The 20,370-nt window shown below is 39.0% G+C and overlaps 1 protein-coding gene and 1 long non-coding RNA gene across 19 annotated transcripts in view; one reads left to right on the top strand and one right to left on the bottom strand.

Annotated features, from left to right (window-relative positions):
• The window catches only part of SULF2 (sulfatase 2), an 86,440-nt gene extending 73,324 nt beyond the window's left edge, over nucleotides 1-13,116 (bottom strand). Inside the window, exons 1-2 of one of the 3 annotated variants that reach the window (XM_088175131.1) lie at nucleotides 13,017-13,116; nucleotides 741-807 (exon numbers count right to left, since the gene is read on the bottom strand). The gene's annotated coding sequence lies outside the window, so the exon portion shown is untranslated. Of the gene's footprint in view, nucleotides 1-740; nucleotides 808-12,526; nucleotides 12,800-13,016 lie in introns of those variants that run through there. The other 2 variants (XM_088175129.1, XM_088175130.1) reach the window with 2 other exon arrangements.
• Nucleotides 12,683-20,370, top strand: part of LOC148221839 (uncharacterized) — a 54,532-nt gene continuing 46,844 nt past the window's right edge. For 11 of the 16 annotated variants that reach the window (XR_015807386.1, XR_015807380.1, XR_015807376.1 and 8 more), the window contains exons 1-2: nucleotides 12,965-13,059; nucleotides 15,383-15,587. This is a non-coding gene — a long non-coding RNA (uncharacterized LOC148221839). Of the gene's footprint in view, nucleotides 12,814-12,959; nucleotides 13,060-13,896; nucleotides 14,756-15,382; nucleotides 15,588-18,016; nucleotides 18,141-20,370 lie in introns of those variants that run through there. The other 5 variants (XR_015807381.1, XR_015807375.1, XR_015807377.1 and 2 more) reach the window with 5 other exon arrangements.

Genomic DNA, 20,370 nt, shown 5'->3' on the forward strand with positions numbered 1-20,370 from the left:
AGGTAACATCATCTGCAGAATGTATTAATTTAGGATAACATTCATGCCTGCATAAAAATGTTGGTGCTTCATCCATTTACAGTAACAGATTTAAGAGTTGTCTTAAAAGCACATTTGTATTTTGGATATTTTAAACTGCAGTTCCAGCAACACCAGTACTTTTTAAAAGGAAGTTTAAGAGACATGATAGAAAATAATAAATAAATAACAAAAGCCCAAATACAACTCCTCTACAGTGTCCCATGTATGACACAGCCCAATAGTGTGTGAAACTGTACACTCTATCAGACTTTTGCCTGGCCATATGTAACATGTAAAGGAACTTAGAGTATTAAAGTATTTTCACATATAGGAAGTTGTATTCCTCTCTGTCATTTCTCTGATCTGTTTCATCTTTGTTTTTTACCCAAGTATGTGTAGGTATAACCTACACCAGGAGACAAATAGTGGAAGCATGTTTCTAAGGTTACTGTGAAAGTGTCTGGGATTTCTAATTTCTAATGAACAGGAATGCTTGATCAAAAGGCAGCAAGGCATTCTTTATGCAGTTTAAGTACTAAAATTCAAAGTGATCTAACCAGCACAGAATGAAAAACAACACATCTCTTATTGCACATGGAGGGAATAGGTAACAGTATTTAAAAAAAAAAAAAGAAAAGAAAAAAGAAAAACCCACAGCCTAACACACATGGGAACATTCTCCAGAACACAGTATAATAAATGCACTATATTTTTCTTACCTGGTCTTGAAGGAATTCAGGTTCAGACTTCGATTTGAAAAAGTTCTTCTCAGCTTAGTAGCAGCAACTGAAAATTCATACAAATTAATAGAAACATCAGATATAGCTATACAGGAATAATTTCTCTCATTGATTTCTTTTTAATCACAAGAGATATCACTGAGCTTGAGATATGAAATACATGAAAAGCATACTCCTAACTCTTTCAAAAGTTTGCAATCTGTTTCTTTTTAACCACTAACCAAGAGAAGCAATTCCCTTATAAATTTATGAATGAGGGAATTACACTGTGTGTAATTCCAATATTCTCAGTCACAGTTGGTTTTTTCCTCTAGCAGTAGGAATAGTCAAGAGTTGAAATAGGGAAAGGACCCATGGAGACCACCACCACGCCTGAAATCCTGTTAAACAGCTAACAATACCAAAACTAACAGACCCTGACAGAATAAGCTCATAAAAAGAAAAGAGCAGGCACTAAGCTGTGGGGCACTTTAACTGCCTTTATACAAAGAATTCCCTGTACTCTCAGATGACTGACAGAAAAGGTTTTCATTTTCAAGATGCTCTAGTCAGTAAAGAGAGATAGATTTAATATCTCACTACGCTAAATTCCTTTTGTTTCAACTTAATTTTCAAGAAGACCAAAACAAGACAGAAGCTGATATTCTATGTATTCTGCTGCCATAAGGGAAACAAAAAAAAACCCCAGGAAAATACAGGACACATTTTCATCATTTAAGTTTAGGCACAAAGCCAAATTGTAACAACATAGCAAACTACAACTTCAGTATTATTTCTATAGATTCACTCTTTTTTTTTTCCTCACCTTTACAAAAAGGAGAAGGGCTGCAGTGCCCAGTAGGATTCAATGTGGTAGATCTTTTACATACATGCTCTTAAAATAGAGCAAAAAATTGGTTTAACCACAAGGTAGAATATATGCAAAGTCCCATGTGGATGGCAGTGGTTTCACAGCAAGTGACACCACTTGTACAGTCCTGTGTCAGGAAGGTTTTTGTTATTTTCAATGTGTTTTGCAGGTAACAAGGACACGAGGACAGGTAAAAGGGTGGGCCAATTGTCCCCAGTTGGTGCAGGTAGATAGCTGGAGTGAAAGTGCAGGACACAGCCATGGAACACACCAAGCAAAGCCACTGCTTATTTGGTGTGGGGCTCTAAACCACCTGAGACTGAACAGACCAAGTTCTCAAGAATCTGTAAATGGAAATTTCTACTGTCCCTCCAGATACTGCTTATTTGTAATGTATGATCATCAAGAAGTGATTCTTATGTCATAAAAAGTCCCAAAATAAAACAAGTGTCTGAACAAGTGTCCTGTAAGAGCCCAAAATTCCACATTTCCTTGCCAAACCCATCTCTCCACATGGACAAAGGACTCAGGATTGTGGTACAAGTGTTTCTGTTTTCTTTTTGCAGCACATTCAAGAACTTGTTTCTAGCTGTTCCTGTTGCTGCTACAGGCAAAATAAAACATAAGTAAGAATTTTATCTCCAAAGGAAATTTGTGGTAAAAACTTCAAGGCACAGACAGCACAGAAAGGATTGGCTCTAGAACTGTTTCTCGAGGCCTCAGCCTGTAAGCACTCGATGTTCTAATTGTCAGAAAATGCTCAGGTTGTTTTGGATTATGCATTACTTAATAGATCTGTGACACAGACACTATGAACTGCTACTACAAACGGGTGTGAATAATCATTATTCATTCTTCAGCCGATGGCTGTATAACTTCACTTCCTTAAACAAACATATACTTCATGGATGAGCCCACCCAGGTGCCAGAGAATCCCATTTGGATCAGAAAAGTGGTATTCAGATCTGCCCTTAGACAAGATCTTCATGACTATTTTGTGGTTATATTCAGATCTATTTGCATAACACAGCCATTGAATTATAGAATTGCATCAGTTGCAAACTTCCCTACCAACATCTGTACTGGTTCTAGCTTAATTTAAAGCATGAAAAAGAGGAGAGCTCCTGGGTAGCTGCCAGCAGTAATGTCCTCTTGCACTTTAAGCAAATAGTTTGTTTCCTCCACAGGAGACAGATCAATACACGAGAAACAAAAACAAAATCAAGGAAAGCTAAAAGCTTAGTCATGTAAATCAGGGTGGAGGAAAAGTGAAAGAAAGCTCCTCATTGGCATTCTACAACTTCTGCAGACCCCCATGGCCCATTAGCTAATTTCTGTTAAAACACAGAGCTCTGGAATGATAAATGCCAGTGGCACATTTCTAAAGGTTTGTGGTTACTGAAATAAACATGTCCCTGTTCCCAGGATACCAAGAGACAGAAAATTAACCAGAGGTTAACTGGGTCATTAGCTACAGCACAATATAGGTCACTGCAGATTTAATTTAGTTTGTATTCAGCTAAAGAATCAAATACAGCAACCAGTTCTCACAGCAGGAAAGCAAGTAACTTATCAGCATGTTGACGTATCTTAGATACCAGGGCACGATGTCTGTCATGATTCATCCCACTTCTAACTGATGTCACATTATTTTGATGAAACAAAACACGGTGTCTACATACACATGCATGCAACTTAAACGGTTCTGAATCCAAGAATTCAAATACATGCACAAATACTGAATATTTAACATCGTATGCAGTCTGGAGTTTCGGCTTGGTTTTTTTTATACACTGGAAAATATTTAAGAAAGCTTTTCCTTCAAAACAGGATTGGCAAGAAAGTAGTCAATACATAAGTTAAAAAAAAATTTATGTGGGTTAAGAAAAAACCCAAAACATTAGGTTTTAATGAGTTTGGTCAGCACCTAAATAACATATATAAGTACTTTGTCTCAATACAATCTCTCATGAACAACATACCACAGCAGCTCTAACAACAGAAGCCCAATACCCCAAACCCTGCAAGAATTGGCAATATCAAATAAACATTTAGAACCTGTTTGTAGCCAACAGATGAAAGACTACATGAATTACCAAGAATCCTGTATAGTGTATGTCAAACCAGTGGGGTTGATTCACTTTTTTTAAAGTCTTGGAACAGAATTAGACAGAATTTTAAAAAAAATAGATTTAAGCAAGAAGTTCAAGACCTTTAATTCTCTGCAGTAAAATTTTTATTACAGGTGTGTAGAATTCAGAGACATATAGCACCAGCATTCAGTAAGTTATAAACCTAACACTTTGCTTTACTTCATGCAGTGCTACAGAAATATGGCTCATGAGTTCTCTTGCCATAACTGGCATCAAGATCAGAACTGGGAAAAAAAAAATAAAAAAAAATCACCAACAGTGTTTAGCAAAACTCCATTCCATCATAGTACTATCCAGTCTAGCTTCATAATCACAAGAATGTACAATTTCTGCAACACAGAGTTTCTAGAACAGATCATGTTAAACATAATAGCATTTAGACATCAGAAGAGCCACCAAGCAAATCACCCCACAGTACAATATGGTTTCCACACCATAGGCTTTAGTGTCACTGTTTGGAATTTGGTTTTCCCCCCCCATCCTCCAACAGATGATGTGGAATGTTCAGTAACATCTAAAATTTATAGCCAGCTAAATGTTATTACACTCCTGAGACACCTTTCTACAATACAGTAGTAAATCAACCCATAAAAGGCTGCCTGGGAAATTAGTTTATTAAGTGCCTCAGCTCTATGCCCACTAAGAGTCAAAGAAATTCTTACCATATTCCAACTTAACACAGTAACATTCACAATACACCAAACACATTCACAGGTCATCAGAAAAGCAACTCTAAGTGCTGTTGCTTCTGAATAAAGTTTACATGGGAGTTAGAATATAGTTTTAAATTAACAAGTCTTAGTGGTTTTTTAAAACTAAGTCACAGAGAATCATTAAGTGCTCTCTTTCATTGGAAATGTTCTCTTTCAACCTGCCCTTTTTCTAACAATTTCCTCTCTTTTTCAGCTGTCTTTTTTCCCTAAACAATCTTATTCTAATCATAGTTACATACACACCTTCAAGTTAGTTCCCATCTCTTCCTATGACCTTACTGATCCACACTCAATAAAGGGCTCAAAACTGCAAACCACCACCCAAAAAAAGGCTTCAAGAATCTTTGTGAAAAGCACAATCCAAACAGAAATTGCCAAGAATTGTTAAAATAGTAGCACAGGCTCAATTTAGTGAAAACATACATTTATAGGCGAAGAAATTCCATCATGGGTTTTACTAACTGTGACATGTAAACCCTGTTCTACGAGCTGTAGAACTTGCTGAGCCACAGGGGCTTCTCAGTATCATACCTGTTTACATCTGTATTCCTGGTACACGTTAAAGTTCCTATTATCAGCTGCAACCAGAGATAAAACACTGAGCTTGGCACGTCTCTCTAACTGCCTTGGTGTGAGAATAAGAATACTGGATTAGGCCAGGGTGTGACTTACCTGCAGTGGCACAGTATTACCTTTACTTTTGGGATTCTTAAATAGGTAATTTTGAGCAGACCAGTAAAATACAAGCCAAGTTATTTTCCAATTTCTGCTGATATAAACTGAGGCACTCCATTGTTCAAAATATGTTTTCACCACCTTCTGTACATGCTCGATAATATTGCTTATAAACCCACCCCAAAATACAGTCTTGGAACAGATATACAACATCCTTGGCCTGTTGAGCAAGGCAGAAATGGATAATGGTGTGCCCCCAACTATGTAAACATGAGCACAGCTAGGAAAGTGGCCACTGCAGCATGACTGCTCTCTTCTTTTCTGTCATTTAATCAGACTAAACAATCAAGTGTTTCTAGAGAAGGAAAGACAAACCAAGGTACTCAAGTAGAGGTCAGACAGATCAGACAAATTTGCAGTGAACTGCATTATACTGTAAATTATTTTTAGGTGAGCCTTGCATTTTTTGCAATTTATGCACAATGAATAGGATTACTGTAATATCACAATTAAATCCTACTTTAGAAATAAACCAAGTTCCTATCTGCAGTAAATAATTTCACCTTGGAACTCCATTTAAGACTCCTACCACAAAGAACAGCTGACATCTTCTGCAGAGGTTTCCACTTGAACTACAATAACTTCTGTTAGTGGCTTCTAGAGAATAAAACAAAGGCAAGAAGACAGCAAGGAACAAGTTGAAATTTTTTTTTTCTTTAATGACAGATAATATAATAGAAAAAGTAAACTCGGCCTATTTCCTTCAGAACACAGTGTAACACTGGTGACACATTTAACCAAGAAGAATCAGACACTCTTACTAAGGCTACTGTAACACAGGAGCAGAATCTGGGATCCAAGGTTCCAAGGAAGCTGATGATCTTCCCTCTGTGTCAGCCAAGGACAGAAGGTGAATGCAACAAACAATCTGAATATTGTTTTGCAGTATCAGGGTCTATTCTAGGTTATAACCTTTCTAGAGGTAGCAGGACTTAACTCAAAGGTAAATTAATTTATAGAGGATGTTATTTCTGCCTTTCCTCTCACCCCATCTTCCCATAGATGAAGATTCATTTCTTCTGATTGATTGCTCTACTGGAAACATTTCCTCAGCCTGTCAGAATAGTGAAGTGCAGGATCACACTATACAATTTCCTGGGAAGCTGACATAAGCTTAAACATCTCATTTTAATTGACTTGAACTTAATAAGCTTAGTTTATGCTGGGTAAAATAAATCAAAACTAGACAGTTCATTTTTTTACCACATATAAGAATGGGATAGGAAATAGCAGAAATCGAGAGCATAAAGAATTGGCATGTTGTGGTTCAGTGTTTTAAAATCCCGATCTGCTAATTGTGAGACTTTTCTCACCAGAAAATAAAAATTAATAGTGTGATCAAGAGTCAAATTAACTGAATCACTGAGATAAATCCAGAGCAGATTTTTTTAAAATAGAGACAGAGATTTTTTTAAAACAGAGGTTTGAAAGACATTGAACTGTCCTTATCTATGATGCTTTCAAATTTTATTTCAGGTTTGGTTGAGGGGATTTTTTTTAATTCAAAAGCACAACTTAAAAATTTGTTTAATACTATACCACATAACTACACTGCATTCCTTAGGATTAGCGACATATGTACTACACACAGTGCCAACGAGATATTTCAATTTATGTTGCCATGCACACGTGTCTATAAGGATAATCAGCACACTGAAAAATTCTGACCTTGGTCTAGGTTTGCTTTAAATCAAAACCACTTTGCAGCAGAGGTTTCCAATGGATGTCAGGTGCTCAGCACCAATCCTCCTCTAAGAGGCTGCCTTAAGTGTGTTTATTTAGTAATGCAGAATAGCACCTAACTGTACACTAGCTGAATAAGATGGAGCTGCTTAGCACACACTAACATGTAAATCAAGAGCTCAAATTTAGTGTTGATAGCTTCTCTGCTTCTGACATAAAATTTCCTTACTACATAGTCCCCATTAGATTTCTTCACATATGTAATTAAAGCAAGGGACTAACTTAGCTTTGTCCACCACAGTAGTCACAGAAGGTTTTTGATAGTTAAATCATCCAGTAATTATTAATCTTTTTAAAATTTAATATAACTGCTCTTTTAATGGCTTGTAACATCTCCGTTCTTGCAAAGACTGGCAAAAACATTTTGAGATAACTGAAAATTTTTGTAATTTAAAAATTACTAACTAACAAGGTTGTCTGATTCTTTTCAAACTGCAGCCATATGACAAGATAAAAGAAGGGTGAACTCAGAGTTTAGTTTTACTGTTTGATAGCACAGTAACTCCAGGTGTACCTTTAATGAGATAAATGGCACTGACTGAAATATAGTATTTAGTCACACTTCAGAACATTGGTGCAGAAGTTATAAAATATAAACTGTACTAGGAAATAAACTACTCTAAATGCATCCCATTTTTGAAGCTTTTATGTTCGGTATTAGTGATGTTAGTACTCCAACGTGACACTACAAATCCTTACTCTGCTAGAGACAGGAAGAGTAAAAATCACAAGGATTATCTGAAACCAGATTAAACCTTTCCCTAAAGCCATGGTCAATGCATTCACCAATTAAACATGTAAGCCAGTATTACATGTAACCATTTGAAGGAAAAGGACTTAACAAGTGAACTAAAACTTTAAAAATGAAAAACTTAAGACAGTCTCAAAATTTTCCAAAAGATTAGAAGAGGAGAAAATTGAGACTACAACACTTTCTTTCAGTGAAGTGCTGGACTATTTGCCTAACAGAAAGCAGGACAAATCCCAATTCAACATCAGTGCCTGAAGAAAATGAAGACACCAGTGCACACACATGAAGCATGTAAAACAGTCTCCAGCTTTTCTTAAGGAGATGAAAATGAATCCTCCTGTTGCTTAGAAAGTAACATTTTTGTCTTGCCATAGAACAGCTTTCAAAAGAATATTTACATTTTTCTACAACCTGTAATTTTCTCATTTGTCAGGGTCCAAATATCTTTTACTGCACATAGGATGTTTGCACAAGTAACCTTTTTACCAAACAAATGTCACAGTCTGAATTTTAAAAATCAATTTTTATTGCTGCTCTTGCTAATTTAACACCATTAATATCATACTGTGAACAGTTATAGAACCTACAGGGTCATGTGTTGTACCTAAGGTCTGCTGGTTGCAAGTCTGCTCTCCAGCAGTCAGCACTGAGAACATCACCCATGCAAGTATCACAGGCAAGGTAATTGAATAGATTTTGTAGTGATTGCTTTGATCTTACTGTTGGACTATCAAACAAGTGTGACTAAAGACAGATCATTAGACAGACATTTCGATGTACTACTTAGAACTCATTTATCTACTCTTACAGATGCTTCCCCTTTCATCAGTGTGCTAAGATCTGGAGCAGCTGGAAGACCCCAGCTAGAACCACAGACACCATTGCATCATGACACTGCCAGATGTCCAACAAGAAATAAAGATTTACCCAGTGAATTAGAAGGCAGAAGACACACTGCAGTACTGTCTTTGATGGCAAACATGCTATCCCACACTTCTGTATGCACATCTAAGTTTCATTTTTAAAGCAAGTTGTCTCTGCACATATTATCTATGAAAAAAAGCTTTCTAAGAGTAGAAACATAATTTTTCTCCAAACCACTCAAGTCTTCCACACTGACTATTTCACCCTCTGATAAAGAATGGATGACATAAAGGAGTCCAGTTATTTAGGAAGTCCTTCAAATGGTGCTGTACTGTAATACAAGGGAAAATGAAAATTAAGTACTGGTCTTCTTATCATGCACATACCAAGTATTTGCTGTCAGAGAAGTATTGAAACTTTAGTTCTTACGATTTTGGTAAGTTCACTTTTCTCAGCAGCAAGCTGCAATCTCCCAGACTGCCTATTTCAGTCACAGAAGGAAAACGTATGAGTTTAGGATTCTTATATTAAAATTATAAAAACAGTGCAAAACCCAACTCTAAAACACACTCTTGTCCTTTTTGACTCGTGTTCTTTCTGCCCAATGAAAAGCAGAATCTCTGGGGTAACATGCAGGTAACTGAAAAAAAAAGATGCATAAAGACCTTCACATTGTTAGCACTTCAACCACAAAGACAGAATCCAGAAAAGAAAAATATTAAATCTATAAGCAGACCTCAGAAAATCTATACAACAGGTCAATTGATCAGGACTTTCAGATACCAAAAACCCATAAGTTATTTTCCTTATTCAGTTTCCAAACTGAAAATAACATCAGCTTCTGACACAACTGAGCATTTTCAGATACACAATCTTCCCTTCCCAAATACTACTGAGAATCACAAGTTCTTACATCCAGCGACTGCATGTATTGAGCTGGAGAGTCACAGTCAATGGCTCAGGTACAGAGGTGATGGCATCTGTCACATCACAGCAGAACCTCCCTGTTCACAGGGCTCCCTACCTCAGCTAGCAGCCATTCCAGTGTTTCACAATGCTGCCTAAAAATCTTCAAAGGAGCCAGGCAATTCAATGGCTTTCCTTCCAGGAACTTGAAATAAGGTGCTGCCCATTCCTAAATGGGATAAGTGTTTGAGAAGCAATGAAATTTTGGCTAAGGTTTATGCCACTCCTTGATCTGCAGGACCATTCACGTCTTACATATTGACATTTACAGTTCTTTACCCATCACCACAAAAGTTGCAACTTTCATTTCAGAATACCATGTACAGGTGAGCAACAACTAATAGCCTGATAGATTAATTTTATTTTGACACTCTCTCCCAACAATCCATGAAATATGGCTAATCAATACTAATGATTACTCATCAGAACTTTTGTTTCAGTTCCACAAACTGCTTAAACTCACTGAACTTAGAGCTGTTATTCTGAGTTTACTGAGAAAGGTGAACTAATGCTGGAAAACATAGACAGAAATACAAAACAAAGCAAAACTAGAATAACGTTTTAATAGAATTCAAAAATATTACACATTCTTTTTCTTCCTACAGAGGTCAGCCACTAATTAGCTGAAATCCTCCCTTATTGAACTTGTACTATCATTTCAGAATTTCTTCCAACACACCATTTAAGTGAAGGGTGAGGAAGGGTGGTGGGGACAGGCAGTGAAGGAGCAGTTAGCCAGCAACAAACTACATGGAGAAACTCAGACAATTTCCAAAAGTTAAACAAAAATTCATACCCAGCATACTGATAAAAAACGAGAACATGTTCTGTCAAGAATACTGCAAGAGGCAACTGAAAAGGCAGCCTTTATCTACTCTCCATGAAAATTGGCAAAGGCATGGAGTATTCTTCTCACAAGTATGATCTCACTGAAATCTTTAACCAAGATTCTCTGATGGGTTTGTAGAAGTTCTTGATCTTACTTTTACTCAGTTCTAAATTTCACAGTAAGACAACATCTTCAGATAGCCAAAGGAAGTATATTAAGAGGAAAAAAGGGGAAAAAAATAGTGTGTTTCACTGAGGAGTTACAACTATTTGAAAAATATTTTAATCATTTTATGCTATCTACAAAGAAGTAAATTAGAGATACCTGGCATTCAAATTAATTACTTCTAAAAATAATTTTGAAGGGAAGGTAAAGTATAAATTTGCACCAAGTTTCAGGGTTTTTTTGAGATTACATATTAGATCAAGCATCTCAAAAATACATATTTCTATTACACAGCAAAAGTGTTTGCTTTATTTGATCACCTTCTCTCTCACAACACAGAAGGTTCTTACTCATTTATGTATGTAAATCAGTGATATTTGCACATTTGATATCACCAAGTGTATCTGAATTACTGTTTGTAGATAAGCAACCATAACTCTTCCAACCTGAGACCCTCATAACAGAAATGCTCAAAAGGAAGTCACAACAGTGAAATACATAGACTTTCTTAAAAACAAAACATAGACAGAGCAAAACATCATCCATTACAACCTACCATTTTTTAAATGAAATAATACCAGCTACTTAGGTAAAAAAACAAAACTACAGACATTTTCCTATCCATTTAGAAGAAACGACAGAAAAGCTGTTGGTAAAAGAGCAAACTAATCAAATGAGTTTATGCAGTATGGACAAATGCTTTCAGCTAGAAATTACCCAAAAGAAGACTCCTTGCAAGGAATCTATTGAAGAAAAAATAAACAAACAAACAAACATGGAAAAAAAAAACTTTAAAAAAACCACAAAGCACCGAGAAAATCCACCAAATATTACAAAGCATAAGCACAATTAAAAGCATTTTTTTATTTTCTCCCCCCAAATAACCAAGTCCGGGGGAAAAAAAAAAAAAAAAAAACATAAAGGATTTTCTGAATGACTAAAACAAACACCTACAAACCTGTCCAAATTCAAATGACAAAATATCTACACAGGGGAAACCTTGTGATACCAGAAGTCTGGCCTTGAATTCCATGATTTGTGTTGAAGACTGTACAGAGTTCACCTAACTCCCTAACAGAGATTAAAAATAAAGCTGTCCTACTCACACGAACATTTTGAGCATTTTACTAAACTTCTCTCACATTCAATTTCCCTACTCCCCCCCAGAAAACAAGAGGAGCAGCTAAGGTAAACTGAGATGGTAGCAGGGACAGTTTGGCTTTTGAACAGCACATTTTAACTTTCCAGTTTCACTGCTGCAGGACATTTTACAAAGTGCAAGCATTAGTTACAGTCTATAAAAAAGATTGACTCTGATTACTCTAATAATACTTTTAATCTAAAAAATATCCTCATAGGCGTCAGTTTTACTTTCACATAATGAGAAATTCAAAAGAAACACTAAACATTAGCAGGGATAAACTACAGAATATCTTCGTGTAAACTCATTGGAATTATTCTTGGAAAGGAAAGTGAGAAAGAAAGAGAATTGCTATGTATATATCTAGCAGCAAAACAAACACTCCAGCTGCATCCTGCAGAGAACTCAACCACATTATATTCCAGTGCAAAAGTTCTTAAAGCATGGCCTGCCATGCCTTATATCTCACATGTACTGAGAATAAAAGCTTGCACTGAAGATTAATTTTGGAATGCAGCTGCCTCTTAAACAATTTAAGGGCTTTTCACAACAACTCTCTGATGGTATACGAAGACAGTATTAATAGGAAAAAAGCTTAAAAACCAATTTATTACCATGGTAAAAGTTTCAGAAAAAAGATGGTATTTTTACCATTAATTTCCTATAGAATTTAACATTAGTCACAGAAAAGCATAACCACTTATGCATTTATTCACAAATCTGAAGGTCGGAGAAAACAAAGGAGATGACAGAGATGCTGCACCTCTGCATGCTTTAACATCCACACATAATTTTAAAACAAAACAACATCCAAGATAAGAATAAAAAAAGGTAATTAATTAGAGTCCTACTTACAGCTCAGCCAGATTTATGCCTGATGCCTTGCAGTGCTGCTGAACAGCCCAGCACAGGGCTAGAAATCAGAAGTTTTTACTACAGCATGTTATTTGCCACTGCCTCAGAGTGACCTTGGCCAAGTCACTTCCCCCGCATCTCCTCCGCACCTGCCAGTCCATCCCCCGCTCCCCAGCGAGCGCCGAGAACCGACACCCGGCAATTACTCACTACAAGGGGCTCCGCATCGATGGAGCTGCAATCAAGGGAAAGGGAGAGCGAGGGTTTCCCCCCCGCCTCACCTACAGGTGATAAAAATCCCCGCGGCATGGATGCTGTCCCCCAGCCGGGGAGATTCCCCCCAGCCCTTTCCCGTTTCCCCAGTGCCCGGCTTGGCCGGGAGGAGGCGGCGGCTCCCGCCGGGCCCCCCGCGCCCTCCGGCGGCCCCGGGGCCCCGGGCGCCTGCGCGCGGATGCGGCGCCACTCGCAGCCCCGCCGGGCGGACACTCACAGGTGCTGGAGCCGGGAGAGGCGACCGACGATCCGGAGCGGAGGTGCTGGGGTGGTCTCGGCAACCCGGCGGGAGGGGAGGCGAGCTGGGCTGAGCTGTGAGCGCTGCGCTCCCGCCGCGGAGCCGCCACTGCGGAGCGCCCGCCCGCCCTTTCCCGCGCCGCTGGCCAATGCGGGCCGCGCCAGGAGCCGGGAGCCGGCTTCAACCATCTGTTGCCAGGCGCCTCCCCCAGCCCTTCGCCGGGGGCTCCCGCCCAGGCGCAGCCGAGGAGGGAGAAGCCTGCAGGGAGCCTGCGGTCCCTGCAAGGAGCTCCTCGCCCTGCGCATCTCGGGGGCTGCGGCCGTGCCCCGCCTCCTTCCCCCCCAGCCAGGAATCTCCTGTTCCAGGGCTGCTGCTTCTCCCTCTGCGCTCCGCTCCCCTCGCAGCGCGCTCCGCTCAGCGCTCCGCTCCCCTCGCAGCGCGCTCCGCTCCGCTCAGCGCCCCTGTCCCCTCGCAGCGCTCCCCTGTCCCCTCGCAGCTCCCCTGTCCCCTCGCAGCTCCCCTGTCCCCTCGCAGCGCTCCCCTGTCCCCTCGCAGCTCCCCTGTCCCCTCGCAGCTCCCCTGTCCCCTCGCAGCGCTCCCCTGTCCCCTCGCAGCTCCCCTGTCCCCTCGCAGCTCCCCTGTCCCCTCGCAGCGCTCCCCTGTCCCCTCGCAGCTCCCCTGTCCCCTCGCAGCGCTCCCCTGTCCCCTCGCAGCTCCCCTGTCTCCTTGCAGCGCTCCCCTGTCCCCTCGCAGCTCCCCTGTCCCCTCGCAGCGCTCCCCTGTCCCCTCGCAGCGCTCCCCTGTCCCCTCGCAGCCCGGACAGCCGCCCCAGCAGTGCCAGGTGGGGCAGCGACAGGGACGGGGATGCCAGGGAGCAGGAGCTGCGGGTGGGACCGATCCTCCTCAGGTGTGCAGGAGGTGAAGTCTCAACTTGATAAAATTTTTGCACTTCCCTCCTAGTACTACTGGAACTCTCCACGTGGGATGTTGCACAGAGAAACGTGTCTCATCCCGCTTCGGTGTCGAAAACAGGGCTAAAATCTGTCAGTGGTTAGACTTAGTCATCTCTTGTGACCAAGCTTTCCCAAAATAGTCAAGTCTCTTTCGCTATTTAACGGGTTCGAGTTTTAGGCTTTTCCGTTCCCAGTCGGAGGCTTTTCCCACAAACATGAGGACAATCTATGTGCCCATTCCTTTATTTTGGGTCTCCACTCCGGGCAACTTACAATGCAGGTGTAAAATTTCACTAAAGCAGAGCGATAGTTCCTGTTTTACTTCTCTTTTTGTATTATTGACTTCCTTGTTACAGACCTCTTTGATCATGCTTTTAAACCAGGTGCCTACTTTTCCTGTTGATTCTGCAGAGAAAATCCAGGGTCTAAGACACTTGCTGTATTCCAACAGGTTCTAGAGTAATATTTTTAGGAAGTCATGTCAAGAAAAGCATGCAAATTTATCGCAACTTTTAACAATTTAAAGTTAAGAAAATAATCTTGAGATTCATGCTGTGTAAAGGGAAAAAGGTGCATTTCTTTAATGGGTAACAAGTTCTAATTTTGTAATTTATTTTTGTCTTTTCTTTTTCTTTCTTTTTTTGAAACTGACAGATCCTTATTACTCACCAGAACAGTGTCAAATGACAGTTTTAAGACCAAAGTATGGACCAGACACAATTTGCAGGATTTGCGAATTTGATGTATAGTCAATTTTATGATGGGGTAAATGTCAAACGGTCAAAATAAGATGGATAATCTTGCAATTAAATTAATCAGAAATTAAATTAATCCTAAGACCTTTTGTTATAAAAATACATGATTTCTGGAAGCCAACCAGCTGTATTTTATACTAATGCTGTTATGACATGGTTTAATATGTTACTCCAAATAGACGTTTTCAAAGATGGGATCTATTTCTTGCCCACTAGGAAAGTTTTATCTTTGCATTTATCTTTGCATTTTCCTATTATTACCAAAAAACAAGTCTAAAAAGCATACAAAATTAAGCAATTGCAGCCTTTCTTGTGAGACTCCAAATGGATGAAATTTTGTCCTCAATATGCAAGTGTAATGCCTCTAAATCTGAACGGATGGTTTGTCATTACAAGATATCTTTAAGGAATGATTTCTATATAGTTATAATTAGCAGAATAATAAATTGCCTAGTGAACCTTACATTAATCTTACAAAGCTATTCTCAAGGCTAAGTTATTCCCATATATATTCTAATCAAGACTGATCATAATAATTTTGTGAGATATTATGTCTAACATTAATGCAAGGTTTTGTTTTACTACTTTAAGAATGTTATTATTTATTTTATTAATATATAGAAATTCCTTCTAACAGCTTAAACAAATTGACCTAGATACCAAATACATGCATGAAAAATTGGTCTTCACTTGAGTGAAGAGCATGCTGTCATCATATATGAGAGAGACGGGATGGTTGGAAATAAAACTACATCTAGGCATGCAACTGACCTCTGAAACTGAAAATGTAAATAACATGTTCAACTGTACAAGAAATCGACAAAGTCTAAAAGCATAAGCAGGTAAGCATGTCTCAGTCCACTGCTATAATAAACAATGCTGGTAAATGTAAAAACTTATGTCTTAAGTCTCAAAGTAATATTTCTGTATTAAGTGGTTTAATTTACAAAATGACTGCAGCAAAGGCAGTTCCTTACCTTTTTTTAAAATACGTATTTTTCCTGCTTGCTAATTACCTTTTTGTTACTTTTTGTATAGATTAACAATATGACAAATTCTGCATGCATGCACCATGCATGTATGTCATGGATGTTAATAGGGAAAGATCAGTTTAGGGTTTTTCTTTTGTATTTTTACTTGCCTCTACCTTGGAATGTGGCCTTGGGCAGTTTGCCTGTGAAACACTCTTTAATCTGTGAGATCTGGGATAGTCATACTTGAAGAAGGGCACATTATTAGTAATAGCATTTTGTGAATTTATTTATCTATAAAAAATTAACTAGTAAATAACATCTTTGAATATAGGCATCTTACCATGTGCTGCAGCCCAGAGGAGTCAGCTGTATCCTGGGCTGACCAGCAGGTCAAGGGAGCTGATTCTGCTCCTGTGGGATTCCCCCTGGAGCACTGCATCCAGCTCTGAGCCTCCCAACACAAGGAAGGGTTGGACCTGCAGAAACCTCTCTGGAGACAGACTGGGAGAACTGGGGTTGTTCAGCCTGGAGAAGAGAAGGCTCCATGGAGATTTTAGGGACCCTTCGACTGATTCAAGGGTTCCCAGAGAGCTGGGGAGTGACTTTGGACAAGAGGCTGGAGTAACAGGACAAGGGGGAATGGCTTTCCACTGACACAGGCCAGGGTTGGATCCATATTAGGAAAAATTCTTCCCTGTGAGGGAGGTGAGGCACTGGTGCAGGTTACCCAGAGAAGCTGTGGACATCCCATCCCTGGAAATGTTCAAGGCCTGGCTGGATGAGGATTTGAGCAACCTGGAAGATGTCTCTGCCCACGGCAGAGGGGCTGAAACGAAATGATCTGTAAGGTCCTTTCCAACACAAACCATTCCATGATTCTAGGTTAGCAGCATTTTCTCCTGTCTCGTTCTAAGCAGCAGATACTTGGCAGTCTACAGAGTGTAAAATAAGGTTTAAAACCTAGACAGTGTTTTTTGCCAAATATAGTAAACATCTTAAAATCATCAAAGATCCTGTGTGAAAGTCATTTCGAGAATAAGCCTTTTTTCATTGGTTAAGCAGTGCATTAACATTGTGTGCAGAGGTAAAGCTCCAAGCAATTATAGTTCAGGAGACCAAAGATGGAGAATGAGCAAATTTCCACAGAGTTAACGATGAAAAACACTGTATCCCTGAAAAACTTGGTTTTCTTCATGAAACGTTATTGCAGTGCCTAGTTATGGGACTTCAATGAAATGAAAATTATTCAAAAACTATTCTGGTGTATTTTCCATGTGCAGTAGGTGTTCATTAACACAATTAGCTCAGGAAACACCATCTCTTGCCATTTCCACACTATATGTTTGTTTGCCCTAAGAATTTTGATTTTATGGTTGTGTGCATATTGCATATAGTTATGCTGTAATTTTCTTTCCCCATCTTTTATTTATGCAAAGCTGAGCGAAATGTGATCTATTAGGGTGATGCTTTCAGCAAAGTTAAAAATATTGATATACACTAGCTGTTACAGAATTTTTTTTAATCCCTAATGTCTTTGAAGATCCATTAACCTTAAATCAATCCAATAAATCTGATTGTTCTTGCCAGCTTCCTTTTTCCAAATAAAGATATATCAAGTTACATTAATAGCATCAGTAATTAAATACTAGTGTGAAGGTAAAAGCAAACCCTAAGATCCAAATAGTGCAAACTTGGGCCATGGTTTTAGTTTCAGATCTTGAAGCAGGCTTTTCTCTGAAGTGAACCAACCAAAACCATACAAGGGGAACTCAGCATGTGAGTGCAAAAACAAAGTTTGAATTTTAACCCACCTCTTCCTTTTCCTTTTTTTTTCCTGTATGTTAAGTTCCCAGTGGAAAAAAAACAAACAAACAAACAAAAAAAACAAAATAACCCGGAACTGAAGAAACTAATCAGAAACATATCTTGGAGCCCTAGTCATAAAGAAGTTGCTTTGTTATAAAGACAAAGCAGATTTATGGGAATGTTGCCACTTTATAAAAAGTGGCAAAAGGTGTCAAAAGATAGGATTTTCTTTTTTTTTTTTAATTTTGGTTATGTGCCAGTGATGACTCAGAAACTATTATGAAAATGAATGTGCTATTTCAAATGTGGCAAGACCTAGCCTAGATTTAGACAGTGTAGCCTATTTACCTAAACAAACAAATTCATCTGAAACCAGTTGAAATGTCATTTAGCTGCTGACACTAGTGAGCAAGTAAAAGCATGGCTGGACAGTGCTAACTGCTGGAAATGCCAGTGGATACTAAGTGGAATGTTAAGTTCCTACCCCACAGGGCCATGTCTTCTGCTGGCAAACAACTGTATCTGTGAGGGGAAGGGGGGAAAAAACAGAAAAGCAGTGATAGCAACAAGAGGTACAAGAAGTACTTAAGGAAATAGCTCTCTAAACTTCAGCAGGTAAGATAGCTGTCTGTCTGATTCCAAGGTGAGTCTTTCTGTGTAAACACAGCTACCAAAACTGGGAGTTTTTGTGTGTTCTTTGATATCTGTGGTAGCTGGTAACTGCAATCTCATGTTTCTCCTTCCTCAACACGTTAAGGGAAATGGATCATAACTCCACTGCTAACAGGGAAGTGTTCAGCATTACCAATCTGTAGCTTTTAGAGCACTTTTCTGTTTCAAAGGGCTTTGCAAGCACTGATTACTTAATCAGTTTTGTGTTCACTTCTGGGGAAGCACACAATCCTTCCTCTAAACAGTTGGGCTTTGTTATGGCTCCTAAAGGTTGAACTGTGCTGTGAGCTGGGTGAGAACACAGGCAGAGAGGCAGTGCTGGAGTGATAGCTGCTGAGAGCATGTTCTATGGATACCTTAAAATAACATGCTTAACAGTAGCTGTAAATCTTTGCCTTTCTTGAGGTGTGACATGATACACAGAGGTAAAAAAAGCCTCATTATCTCTTTCCACAAGTTAGATTTCTCCTTTGATGTGCTACATACAAAGGCAGGTTGCTGAGCTGACAGAAGGATAAGAGTCATCAAGTTCTTTGTGCTACCCACTCGTGCTCACAAATTACTTTTCTGACTTTCTATGTCTTTAATAGCATCACTTGCTGCATTGGTTTCTACATTTAACCTAAAATGGATTTAATTTTAGACACAATCCCTCTATAACATAGAGTCTGCCTTTTCAGTTAAATTCAACAAGGTGAATCCACCTGTCTGGATACATTCACTTGCAGCTTTAGGTAAGAATGGAACTCCTTGGCTTGTACCTTCTACAGCTCTGTCTTAGAGCACTGATCCTGCCTTTTCAGCTGGTAGCCTAAGTGATCTGAATGATATATATCCAGAAGTCACCCTTTTAAGAGCCCGTTTACAGCACTAGCTGTTGGTAATTAAACGAAATTTGTTAATTTGAAGTGCATAGTACAGTCATGTACTCCAAGTGTACCTAGTTAAAATGGAACTCTGCTAGTGAGGCTGTCTGAGAGTGTCAGTTTGGATACAGTATGAATCTGGCAGATTGTTGCAGAACATATTTTTTGGGTAGAAAACAGCACCTGAGACGTTTCAGTAAGACTAGCAGAACTTTTTTTCCTATCTCCACTATGTTGAGGAAAAGCATTTTGAGGAGGAATACATAAAGTCTTTCTAGTGGGGAAAAAGAGACAGAGGGAGAAAGTGCTTCATATAGCTTAAAATTCTCTGACAAGTTACTTGCTGTAGAAGCTTCTGCAGGGACACTTTGTAAGCAAAGATTGCTTGGACTTTAGTGGGGGGCTGAATATTTTTGTAAAGATGTACAGCTTTACACTGCAGGACAGGGTTCACATTATCTACTGTGAGATGGCTGCCTGCCTGCCAAACTGAAAAAACACTCCCTTACTGGCATTTCAGCTGAAGAAGAAAAAGGTAAAATAAATACTTCAGTATTGCTGTATTACAGTGTTTAGACTCTACCCTTCAGACAGAAAAAAAAAGAAAAACAACAACAACAATAAAAAACACCCAAAAAAAGAAATTTATTGCGTTAATAAATGACCCCCTAAAGATCTGAAAACTGCCAGGGCTCTGTCTCCTCATTTCTAATGAAGCTTTGCCGTTTCACCAAAGTCACAAAGTTGTGATTGTATCAATAGATAATGCCTGTACATACAGCTGCCATGTGTATGGATGAGTGATATGTTTTTAATTGCATTTGTAATGGGAAAGATCAAATAATCCCATAACACATGGTACAGATTTCATGATTGATGATTTCATTTTGAACAAGGCAAGTTAAAAATGAGACTAAGAGCAGAGGGATCTTGAAGTTACTCACTTTTGCATATACAGACTGTGCACAAATCTAATACAGTTCATGTGGCTTGAATGTGCATAAGGTGTATTTCTGATTACAAATCCATGGATCTTTCCTATTATTTGTGTATTTCTAAAGTAATGTCAATTGACAAAAAAGCAATTTCTTCTTGCATGCAATTAATTCTTAAATTCCTGAGGAATTTGACAGTTATCCCTGGGAAATGTTTCTATTGGTATTTGGAGGTTGTATTTCACTTAGACAGTGGTCCTACACTATACTAGGTACACTGGTATATTAATCAGTGGACCTGTTAATTTGTAGATGAAGAATAATAAGGTATGTTCTCTTTAAGGCTTTAAATCAGTTCCAGGTTTCACTCTA

This window comes from Sturnus vulgaris, chromosome 17 (genome assembly GCF_052056855.1).
Source record: "Sturnus vulgaris isolate bStuVul1 chromosome 17, bStuVul1.hap1, whole genome shotgun sequence".
Classification (NCBI taxonomy): Eukaryota; Metazoa; Chordata; class Aves; order Passeriformes; family Sturnidae; genus Sturnus; species Sturnus vulgaris.